The sequence below is a fragment of the Oncorhynchus nerka genome, linkage group LG28 (genome assembly GCF_034236695.1).
Source record: "Oncorhynchus nerka isolate Pitt River linkage group LG28, Oner_Uvic_2.0, whole genome shotgun sequence".
Taxonomy (NCBI): domain Eukaryota; kingdom Metazoa; phylum Chordata; class Actinopteri; order Salmoniformes; family Salmonidae; genus Oncorhynchus; species Oncorhynchus nerka.
The window spans coordinates 47,901,387-47,913,799 of record NC_088423.1 but is presented as its reverse complement, the minus strand read 5'-3'; the positions used below and the strand labels follow the sequence as shown (position 1 = coordinate 47,913,799).

Here is a 12,413-nt window from a genome sequence, read left to right as displayed (position 1 = left end):
GAGAGGTTGAACAGGCTGGTAATAGGGGTTGCGACAATGGCGGCGGATAGTTTCAGAAATAGAGGGTCCAGATTGTCAAGTCCAGCTGATTTGTACGTGTCCAGGTTTTGCAGTTCTTTCAGAACATCTGCTATCTGGATTTGGGTACAGGAGAACCTGGAGAGGCTTGGGCGAGTAGCTGCGGGGGGGGGGGGCTGTTGGCCGAGGTTGGAGTAGCCAGGAGGAAGGCATGGCCAGCCGTTGAGAAATGCTTGTTGAAGTTTTCAATTATCATGGGTTTATCGGTGGTGACCGTGTTAGGGTACTGTTGAATTCTGAGCTGTAGTCAATGAACAGCATTCTTACATATGTATTCCTCTTGTCCAGATGGGATAGGGCAGTGTGATGCCGATTGCATCATCTGTGGACCTGTTGGGGCAGGATGAAAACGGAAGTGGGTCTAGGGTGGCAGGTAAGGTGGAGGTGATGTGATCCTTGACTAGTCTCTCTGATGACAGAAGTGAGTGCTACAGGGCAATAGTCATTTAGTTCAGTTATCTTTGCCTTCTTGGGTACAGGAACAATGGTGGCCATCTTGAAGCATTTGGGGACAGCAGACTGGGATAGGGAGCGATTGAATACATCCGTAAACACACCAGCCAGCTGGTCTAAGGACGCAGCTAGGGATGCCGTTTGGACCAGCAGCCTTGCGAGGGTTAGTGGCACTGTGCTATCCTCAAAAAGGGCAAAGAATGTGTTTAGTTTGTCTGGAACATACTGAATTGTAATTTGATGCATTTTACCGCCGTATCATACTGCGCTATGATTGGTTAAGACCACCCAGGTGGTGAGGTCATGATATGAGACACGTGAACATGCCAATTATAGCTAGCTAGTAAAGAACTACGTTAATAAATATCCTGTCCTACTGCATTTTATACAAAGCAAGATATGGTGTCAGAGTAAATGGACTAAAAGATGGATTTTGCTGGAGTTCCTTCACCTCGAATGGACTGGGAGTTCAAACAGCATGTGGACCTAATGTTCGCGGGTCCTCTGCAGGAAAGAGAAAAGGAAAGGTGTAGCTACCTGCTCCTCTGGATCGGTGAAAAAGGGAAAGACATGTACAACCCATGGACACTTACCGAGGCTGAATCAAAGGTACTGAAAACATGCTTCAAAACGATCGTAGTATATGTTGTGCCGAATACCAATACGATTTTCGGTACAAATTCAGTGAGAAAGTACAGGGAGCTAGCGAATCGTTTGTGACTGAGCTGCGTCTGTTTGTGAAATAACGATGAGATGGTCAGGGACCGTATTGTATTTGGAATACACTCACTGCGAGTGAGAGAACTTTTGATGTTGGTTCTGAGCTAACGCTGGACAAAGATATTGACATAGCCAGATATCATGCGCTAGAACGGGTTCAGATGAAAACCATTTCGGGCGGCATCACGTGAACAAGCACTGCACGCAGACATCAAAAGCACACCTCCGGTTCCCAGAGAGCGCGCTTCAGAACGGAGAGACACAACTCCAAAACAGAGCTACAAGCTCGCCACTCGCAGACTGACTGACTGCGAGTGACTGGTTGGTGGTGAACAGCTCCCAGTAAACGACACATTCAAATGCAAATACAAGGAAAGTGACATGATGTTGGACTTTTACGTTGTTGACACTAGAGCACCTGCAGTGCTAGGTCTTAAAGCATGTTTAGACATGGACCTCATCAAGCTAGTGTTATCAGTGACAGCACCAGTAGAGACAGAACATGTAACGGAGGAGTTTGCATTCCCAGGAGAATGTACCACATTCACCTTGGCCCAGACTCAACCCCTTGTGGTCTACCCGCTGAGAAAGATTTCCCTTGCTCTCAGCGCCCGTCTAAAGAAAGAGTTGGAGAGCATGGAGCAATCTGACATAGTCACCAAGGTTACAGAACCGACAGATTGGGTAAACGCGTTAGCGGTGGTGGAGAAACCACGCACAGGCAAGCTCCGAGTATGTCTCGACCCAAGAGACTTGAACAAGGCTATCAAACCAGTGTTGCCAACTAATGTTCAGGGGAAGTTGCTAGAGGCAGATCGATTTGTTGCTAAATAACGTTGTGATGTCATTGCGGGACGACGTCATTACGTAAGAACGTAAAACTGCATCATTACGTAGAATACACAATTTCGTTACTCAAATTGACTGGCTATCTCGGCGAAAAATATTATTTTACAGTTGTTAGTTTAGATTTGTTTGTTTATTATCACATATTTTTATTTGTAAAAGTAATATAAACACAACATATTTTATATTATCAGATATTTTATTTTTAAACACAACACATTGAATTATTGAACAATTGCATATTATTGAATGATTACATTTGATTTATTTTCTTTTTAACGAGTTAACCTACACATTCTGAACAATTATAGTTTTATGCAGTGTATTGGTAGTTAGTTAACATGCTACCTAACTGATCAACAATTTATAGGTACAATACATATGCTATCTTATTGAACAAGCAACTTAACTCAAATAATGATGTGTGCTAGGCATCTCTCTCCAGCTTGTTGTGCTGCCAAGCTGCTCAATGGTTTCTTCCAGATAATGCCACTGTTCTCGCAGTGCACACTGCTACCATCAGCTGTGTCTCTCTGCCAGTTCCAGAAAGTCCACTCCTTGCATACGTACTGTAAATATGATGAATAATAGATTGGCAAGGAAATCCTCTTCATCCTCACTGTCCAACTGCATTGTCACAGAGCTGGAACCAGCAGTAGAGGATGGAGTGGCCTTAAAGCTGTATGCTGCTGTGGTGCCAAACTGCTGCAGAACTTCACTTGGTAGTTTATGCTGGTAACAGGTATCACCAGCCAGCTTCAGTCCGTACCGCACCAGGAGTATGGAGTTGAGTGTGCAGTGACGTTCTATTTCCTAACTTTGACTTGACCACACTCATTTGGCTGAACAGCCGTTCAACCTCATTTGAGTGTGGCAAGGAGAGTGCAGCTTTGACAGTTCTTCAAATTGACTTGACCCGGAAGAGTCCGTGTAGTTATTTACTTCACTCCAAAACACGACTGTATTTTCAGTTGAGTCCCACCTAAACAGATGGATGTTTCTCCATTGGGAAACAATTTTATCAATTGTTTGGGACTGGTACCCCAGTAGCTCAGTTACTTTAATAATTTCAGTGGTGCCTTTATTGTGCTTTAGCATTTCCTTAACACTAACAGGCCCATGTTTCGCAAGGCATCTAGGTTGTTTGGTAGCCTTGCTTGCAGCTCCTTTCTTAAAGCAACAATGTAGTTGATGCACTGTCTCCGAATGACCTTTTCGTCCTCTGGCGCAAGACTGAGTTGGTACACCGTGCTCTCGAAAAGGTACCCAAGGTATGGTGATGGACTGAGATGTCCATCAATGGCATCCTTCAGGACATCAATTTTTGCCATATGGTTGACTACTCTGCTGCAGCTTCTTGGGGCTCGGCCCCCTTTGTTCTCCATTTCCGCCTGAATGACATGCCCAAAGTAAACTGCCAGTAGGTCAGGCCCTGAAGCTAGGATATGCATATAATTGGTACCATTTGAAAGAAAACACTTTGAAGTTTGTAGAAATGGTAAAATAATGTAGGAGAATATAACACAATAGATATGGTAGGAGAAAATCCAAAGAAAAATCAACCATTATTTTTATTTTTATGAGAGACCATCCTGTTAGAAATGCAAGTGAAAGCTCATATTGTAAAATAGCTTCCCATGTCTTCCACAGGGTGTTAGCAGTCTAAGGTTTCAGGCTTGTAACTTTAAAAATGAATAAGAAATAACAAGGACACAATCTTGTAAATCTGTGTCTTTGCGCACCATGATGAAGTTGCACACCTGCTAAAAGCCTTTTTCTTTTGTACATACTACTTTCCCAAAATAAATATTATAGTTTGATTACATTTTAGGCTGTCTGAGGCGTAAATAAAAAAGTATTTTGACTTGTTGAAACAGTTTTTAGGGGTAGATTTTCAGATTCCTTTCTCTGCAAGTTGAACGAAAGGATTTCTCAAATCGATGGCGCCAACTAAACTGACTTTTTGGGATATAAAGAAGGATTTAATCTAACCAAACCACACTACATATTATAGCTGGGACCCTTTGGATGACAAATCAGAGGAAGATTTTCAAAAAGTAAGTGAATATTTAGTCTTTATATGTGAATGTATGAAACCTGTGCCGGTGGAAAAATATTTTGATGTGGGGCGCCGTCCTCAAACAATCGCAAGGCATGTTTTTGCTATAATAGCTACTGTAAATCGGGCAGTGCAGTTAGATTAACAAGAATTTAAGCTTTCAGCCGATATAAGACAGTTATAAGTACCTAAATGTTTAAAATCCATAATAACTATTGGAATTGATTTGAATTACACGCCCTCCAGTTTCATGTAACTTAGGGCATGTCCAGAATAAGTGGGTCAATGTCCCCTCATCCTGCTTGCACCTCTCACACAGTGGTGAGGTGTCTGGGAATATTTTATGCAGTTTTACTTTTGAGTAATGTAACCTGTGTATAACCTTAAACTGTACAAGGTTGTGTCTGGCATTCACTGAACTGTGATTTATATCCTGAGAGCTTCTACCCAGTCCTCATCTGAGATTTCTGAACCAATTTCTTGTTCCCAAGCCCTTTTTAATAGTGTCTGTGGATACCTCTATGTGGGCCTGTAGCGCATCATACAGTCTAGAGACCGACCATTTTGAATGAGCTTGATCCTTGTCAAATCCATCTAATGTAGGACTATTTGGCTTCATGCCATACTGTGGGATGTGTCCTTAAGAAATTCCTGATTTGGAGGTATCTGGAAAAAATCTGTTGTTGGCATGTTGAACTTTCCCTGTAATTGTTGAAATGAAGCTAACTGACCATCTGTATAGATTACCAATTGTTGTGAGCCCCTTCTCCCTCCACTGTGAAAACACCATATCATCCAATGCAGGGTGGAAAGCATAATTCAGGCAAATTGGGCTGTCTATGTAAACAGTGGGTATGTTAAGAAAATACCTAATCTGCTTCCAGATCCTAAGCGTATGACAAATGACTGGATTAGAGTCATAAATGTATTTTTTTCACATATGATGGGCTATTAACAAGTGCAGGAAGTGAGGAATGTTGACAGGAGGCCTGCTCAATCAAAAGCCATGAAGGCAAATCATTCTGTCTCATCGCAGGGAAAGACCATGTTCAAATTAGCAGCCCAATAATACAGTTTGAAGTGAGGAAGGCCAAAGCCCCCCTCTATTTTGTACTTGCATAACTGCTTCTTTGAAATTCTGGCTGCCTTGTTATCCCATAAAAATGGAGTCACTATTGAATCCAGTTTCTTAAAATAGCTTTGTGGTATGAAATTGGGTAGACATTGGAAGAGGTAAATAAACCTGGTTAGGACAACCATTTTAATAGCGTTTATATGACCAACCAAGGAAATAGGCAGAGTTTTCCAAAAATCTATATTTTGTTTAAGCTGATATATTTTCATGTCCCAATTCGCTTTCAATAGCTGATCAAGGTCTCTTGTCACTACAATGCCGAGGCTTGTGAACTTGTCCCTCACTGTTCTAAACGGGGTAGATTGCAGAAATTGCATATCCACAGACCGTGATATTGGCATCAACTCACTTTTTTGCCAGTTCATCTTGTAGCCAGAGAAGGAGCCGACTGTGTCAATCAAGTTAAGTAAGGGTGGAATAGACGTATTAGGCTTGGACAAAAACAAAAGAACATCGTCTGCATATAGGGAAATGTTGTGCTGTGTGTCTTTTATTTGAACAGAAGCTATATCGGCACATGCCCGGGGTCCCATGGCTATAGCGAAGAGAGCAGGCGAAATGGGCACCCCTTGAACAGGCGGAATGACTGCGACATTCCCTGATTGGTTACCACGGACGCCATTGGGTGTGCATAAATAATTCTTATCGAATTAATAAATTCCTTTCCAAACCCGAAATGCTCCAGAACCGACATATACTTCCACTCAATCTGATCAAACACCTTCTCTGCATCAAGAGCTATTACCACTGCCTCAACCTTATGATCGTGATACATTACGTTGAAAAGGCGTCTCAAATTTGAGTATATATGTCGGCCCGGGATAAAACCTGTCTGGTCAGGGTGTATGATGTCGGAAATATATGTTTTCAATCGGTTTGCCGATATATTTGTCAACACCTTGTTTTCTATGGGGAGTAACGACACGGGGCGATAAAGACGACATCTCCATGGAATTTATCTTTTTTTCAAGATCAGTGCTATTGTAGCCTCATACAGTGTTTGTGGGAGTTTGGCATTTTCTTTGGATTGTTTAAACATTCGCAACATAAGGGGAGCTAGACTGGCGCAGTACTTCTTATAGAATTCTATTACATATCCATCGGGCCCAGGGGCCTTGCTGTTTGGAAATTGTGCTATCACTGTGTTAATTTCCTCTGAAGTTATCCCTGCATCGAGTGCAGCAGCTGCCCCCCTGTCTAGTTTAGGAAGTTCACATTCAGCGAGAAAGCGTTCCATAGTTTGGATCAGTAGCTTCGCATTTTGATTGGTATAGCTCGGAGTAAAACGCATTTAGTAACAGATCCGCAGGATATTAATATTTTACCCTTGTCTTTTTATTTTGTGAAAAGCTCTAGATGCCTGTACATGCCTTAGCTGTCTTGCTAATCATTTATGTGGTTTGTCCCCCAGTTCAAAATAACTTTGTTGCGTTCAAGCAAGTAAAGAGCCCACCCGTTTCGAAAGGATGGTATTGTATCCATATTTTAACTTTGATCTTTTCAAGGACTGTATACGAGGAGTTTGTCCTAAAAACGTTCTCCTGTTCCCTTAACTCTTTCAATTTCTCTCAGCCTAGTATTGGTGCGTTTCTTCCTCTCTGATGTATAAGAAATAATGTATCCTCTAATCACAGCCTTTAGAGATTCCCAAAGGGTGGAGTCGTCAACATCCCCCGTGTCGTTAGTTCCGAGGAAGAATGCAATCTGCTCCTTCAAATACTGACAAAAAGCCTCATCTTTCAACAGGCATGCGTCTAAGCACCACGGTCGCCTGTCGACATATTGTCGAGTTTCAGCACAAGAGACAGAGGAGAGGGGTCCGCAATTAGAATAGGGTGATAGGTAACCGACTCAGCTGCTGAAAGTAGTTTGGAGTCCAACAAAAAATAGTCAATTCTGGAATATGATTTATGAACTGATGAAAAGAAAGTATAATCCCTATCTGTTGGGTGCGTCAGTCTCCAAATATCGACAATGTTAAGGTTTGTCATCAATGTATTTAGACAGACACTGGCATTTAATTGTTGAAATGACCTTGATAGCTGTTTATCTAAAAGAGGATCTAATGGACAGTTAAAGTCACCTCCCACAATAACACTTGTATCCAAGATATTTGGTATGGCCTTAAATACCCTTTGAAAAAATGATGGATCATCGAAGTTGGGTCCATATAAATTGACCAAGGTTATTGGTTTCGAATTCAGTGTACCAGCCACAATAACATACCGACCATTAGGATCTGAAATCGAGGATGAGTAATCAAAATGAATGTTTTTCCTTATCAGGATTGCTACCCCTCTCGCTTTTGCATCAAAGTTAGACTGGTATATCTGACCGATCCAGCCGACTCGTAGCTTGGCCTGAGCGGAGCGTTTAATATGAGTTTCTTGAAGAAACACTATGTCAGCCCCCAGTGATTTAAAAAGATGAGAAAAAACCTTAGCTCGTTTCACCACATGCCCTAAGCCATTACAGTCTCAGCTGACTATCTTTATTCCACCTGGCCTACTCTGTGCTCTGTCACTATGTGGCATTTCTTATTTTAGAGCAAATTGTTTGCTGTCATACAAAACTCAGAAGAAAAACGTCCCGCCGTGCGGGAGCTTGTCATGCCACCTGTATTAATAAACGTTAACATAAAACACAGACCCCATCGCCCTTCCTCCCGTTCCTTTACTGAGTGACTTCTCCCCACGAAGCACTCCTTAGCTAACACACAAACCTTAGGGTGTCTAGACATACAGGGTGTCTAGACATACATCTTGAACTAACTCGTCGTCTATAGATGCTCCGCATATAAACTAATATTAAATCAAATTTAACTCTCACGTTAGGGGGTGAGTGGCGCTAATACATGATATGTTAAACAATGCTATATTAGCCACAACATCTCACATCATGTAAGTCCCAATTTCTGATCTTCTGATCGAAAAGACACAGGCCGGAAATTCGAACATATTCCTGGCCTGTATTTGGCCATTTAGTCGGCTGACACAGCCGTTCTGTATCCTCAGCCAGGGAGCTTACTTGTCAAGAACAGATTGGCCTCTTTTGGGTTGTCAAACGTACGTGTTGATCCCTCGATGGTCACCTTAAACCGGGCTGGGAAGAGGAATCCATATCGGATGTTGGCCGCCCTGCATTTGTTGCGTACCTCATCATACTGTTTCCGTCGGTTCCTCACCTCCAAGGTAAGATCTGGGTAGAAAGACACCCTGGCTCCGTTGTAGTTAAGGGGGAACTTTTGACTAGCCAGCTTGAGGATGAGATCCCTGGTCTGGGGATAGTGCAGCCGTACAATGAGTGGCCCTTGGCCGGCTTCGTTGCCTGCGATCTGTGTGCGCGGTCGATCAGGATGGCCGTTTTTAAGTGTTCACTCCCCAGCAAGTGCCAGTATCAGCTCAGAGAAAATTCAGTGGGTTTCCCTTTCTCAGTGTCTTCCTGGATCCCACATATTCGGATGTTCTGGCATCATGAATGCGACTCGAGCATTTCCAGTCAGACTTTCAGGGTTTTGTTGTCATTTTTGAACGTTGTGCACTGTTTCTCCTATGTCCTGTAGCCTGGCCTCATGATCGACTGTCGTCTGCTCAACCTCATGCACCCTTCCCTTAGTTGCCTTCACAGTTTCGGCCAAAGTCCCAATACTCTTTGAGATATCAGCAAACCTTGTGTCCACCTTCTTGCTTAGTGAGTTTATGGCAGCCAGTATGTCACTTTGAGTAGGATCTGTGGGAAATTCTTGGAAGCTAGCCTCTTCAGCTAACTCCTCGTGGGTCGGCGACGTTGAAATTGGTTCGTTGTCTATCTCATTCAAATGATCTTGTTTAGCGCCCCCTTTTTTGGTGCCTTTTCCCTTTGTCATATTTGTTTTAAGTTATAGATTGTGAGAGGTTAAGATAAACCCTAATTTGTTTCAAAATAGAGCGGAGCTCTAGCAAAGCACGTCTACTCCATAGCGCGCTCTCTAGCGCCCCCGTCTGGCCACAATTAATGGTGGCATACACTGCTTTTTACGCCTCGCACTGTTTTGTGGAAATCGAAAACCAGTTGTAGGTTTCCCTGATTAAATACTCAACACTCCTAGGGATGGTTTCTTTGGATGCTGCACTGACAGCCAATTGTAAAGAATGGCACACACAGTGAACGAGTAACAACTTGGGCAATGCACATTCCTCCTTTAAAATCTTGGGCACGCACCAGTCATCGGATGCATTATTTATTTATTTGATTTAACCTTTATTTAACCATGTAGGCAAGTTGAGAACAAGTTCTCATTTACAATTGCGACCTGGCCAAGATAAAGCAAAGCAGTTCGACACATACAACAACACAGAGTTACACATGGAGTAAAACAAACGTACAGTAGAAAAATACGTCTATATACAATGTGAGCAAGTGAGGTGAGATAAGGGAGGTAAAGGCAAAAAAAGGCCATGGTGGCGAAGTAAATACAATATAGCAAGTAAAACACTGGAATGGTTGATTTGCAGTGGAAGAATGTGCAAAGTAGAGATGCAAAAGAGCTAAATAAATCAAATACAGTAGGGAAAGAGGTAGTTGTTTGGGCTAAATTATAGATGGGCTATGTACAGGTGCAGTAATATGTGAGCTGCTCTGACAGCTGGTGCTTAAAGCTAGTGAGGGAGATAAGTGTTTCCAGTTTCAGAGATTTTTGTAGTTCGTTCCAGTCATTGGCAGCAGAGAACTGGAAGTAAAGGCGGCCAAAGTAGGAATTGGCTTTGGGGGTGACCAGTGGAATATACCTGCTTGAGCGCGTGCTACAGGTAGGTGCTGCTATGGTGACCAGTGAGCTGAGATAAGGCGGTGCTTTACCTAGCAAAGACTCCCCAAATACAGGTGTGCCAAGCATGTAGCGTCATACCCAAGAAGACTCAAAGCTGTAATCGCTGCCAAAGGTGTTTCAACAAAATACTAAGGGTCTGAATACTTATGTATATGTATTTTTTATAAATTTGCAATAACTTCTGAAATCCTGTTTTTGCTTTGTCATTATGGGGTATTGTGTGTAGATTGATGAGAGGGAAAAAAACAATTTAATACATTTTAAAACGAGGTTGTAATGTAAGAAAATGTGCAAAGTCAAGGGGTCTGAATACTTTACAAATGCACTGTATGTTTTGTTTGTTAATACATTTGTTAATACATTGGAAGATTGCATGATGGTACTCCTAATGATGATTTTTTTTTTAAAGTCGCTTGAAAGGCGTTAGCTCTGCTTAGTTTTTTTCCCCTTCAGGCAGTACACATTTCATCGGTCTCTCATTCACAATTTGACAAGCACTTGATAATGCCTCAAATATCCCAGCGGCATCCCCTTTGCGTGGCTGCGTTGCACCGTAACAAAATCCAGGCCTTTTGCGGCCAGTGGCCGTTGTGCCCTTGGGCTAAATATAATAATTATAATTCCCTTCTCCCTGAGTGCTGCGTGCGCCGAAGCACCTCTCACTCACATGGCTCTCCATCATGTGATTGGGTATTTCTCACAGGCTACAAGTGAAGACATACACATCGGGGACGCAACTGTGCGCGTCCTTATACAATTCCGAAGTGCATATTGAAGATATGGGAGGAATTGTCCACATTTACTTTTCGTCAGCCAACAAGATGAGAAAGGCTTGTGTTTAGGCTATGCCAATCTACTATCCCCATAGTACAAAAGTTGACCTATTCTGTGCAAGAAATAAATGTTCCAAACATAGTCTGGGACAGTTGTCGGATGCGGTCGATCCCAAATTAATACATAAAAAAAACTGATCAGAAAGTTTAGCGTAAAATGTTGATAATCAATTAGGCTATTTCTTCACATTATAAGCACAGCAATGCGCACATGGCAGTAGGCTATAAGCACAACTCTTCCATTAGGTAATATTGTCACCCATCAGTCTATTCTTGATTTAATCTTGTCTTTACATATACTAAATAATGAGTGAAATTTGTTTTGATTTGGAATGGATCATTATCATGTACCTGTCTCGAAAGAGGAGGGGAAAAATACATGTCATCTATGCACTTAAATTGTCAAAGCTCAAAAACAGAACGGCAGGCAGGGTCAGGGCAGGCAGAATGGTCAAAAACTGGAGATCATGAACTAGAGCAAGACAGGAGCACGGGAAAACCACTGTTAGGCTTGACAAAACAAACTTGCAACAGACAAACCGAGAACACGGGTATAAATACACTGGGGAACATGGGCGAAACCAGGAGGGGGGTGGAGACGGGCACAAAGACATGTGAAACCGATCAGGGTGTGACATAAATAGCGAATGGAGGACGTTTTTCCTGTGGTTCATTTTCATGCCAGCCAGGTAGGCTATACTCCTGTCGTAAAGAGAAGCAATGTGCTTAATATTAGGAAAGTTGAGAAGTAAATATAGTAAGCCTAGCCTATAGAAAGCTGATTGGATCTTCCTCCTAAGAGGCATCACACTGCGTAAGAAATCAATTGCATAGCCTATAGAAATGTTGCACAACACGAGCTCATGGGTTCTCATTAAGTGTTTCATTAGATTTTTGTTTACATTTGCATAGTCAGTCATTAGATGGACAATAGAGTGCTGAGTACCAGGCAGTTAGTTAGTTTGGTAGGCTACTAATGACCATCAGCAGCATCAGAGTTTTGAGAAGCCTAATTACCGTGTCTAAATGGTCACGTGGAATTTGACTGCCTTCATGACTCGAGACCGCCGGTGTGGCGGTAATATGGTCACCACGACACCCCCTAGTCACAAATCCTGTTCCAGGAGAGCTACAGCCAGGGTGTGCAGGCTTTTGTTCCAGCCCAACACCACCACACCTGACTCAACTACTCAACTGTGCTCCCAACAGTGTACCTTCTGTAGCTTGATATCTCATGCTAAACCCTGGTTGTTGTTTCACAGGTTTAAATCATGGTGACAAACAGGAAAACTGTGAAAGTGGAGGCTTGTGGTCTTGAGAGGTAAGCAGATGGTCTTGGTGTTAGCGCCTGATTTTATTTTTGCCTAAACATCAGACTGTTACCATGGTTACTCCGTGGCGATCAGTCTGAAAGAAGTCACTGTAAAAAAAGACTCAATAGTCTCTACAAGCCAGAATGTTGAATAAATATATGAGTTTACT

General features: G+C 42.4%; 1 pseudogene; it reads left to right on the top strand.

Moving 5' to 3' along the window:
• The first annotated feature begins 1,701 nt into the window (after positions 1-1,701).
• Positions 1,702-12,413, top strand: part of LOC115113327 (uncharacterized) — a 114,536-nt pseudogene continuing 103,824 nt past the window's right edge.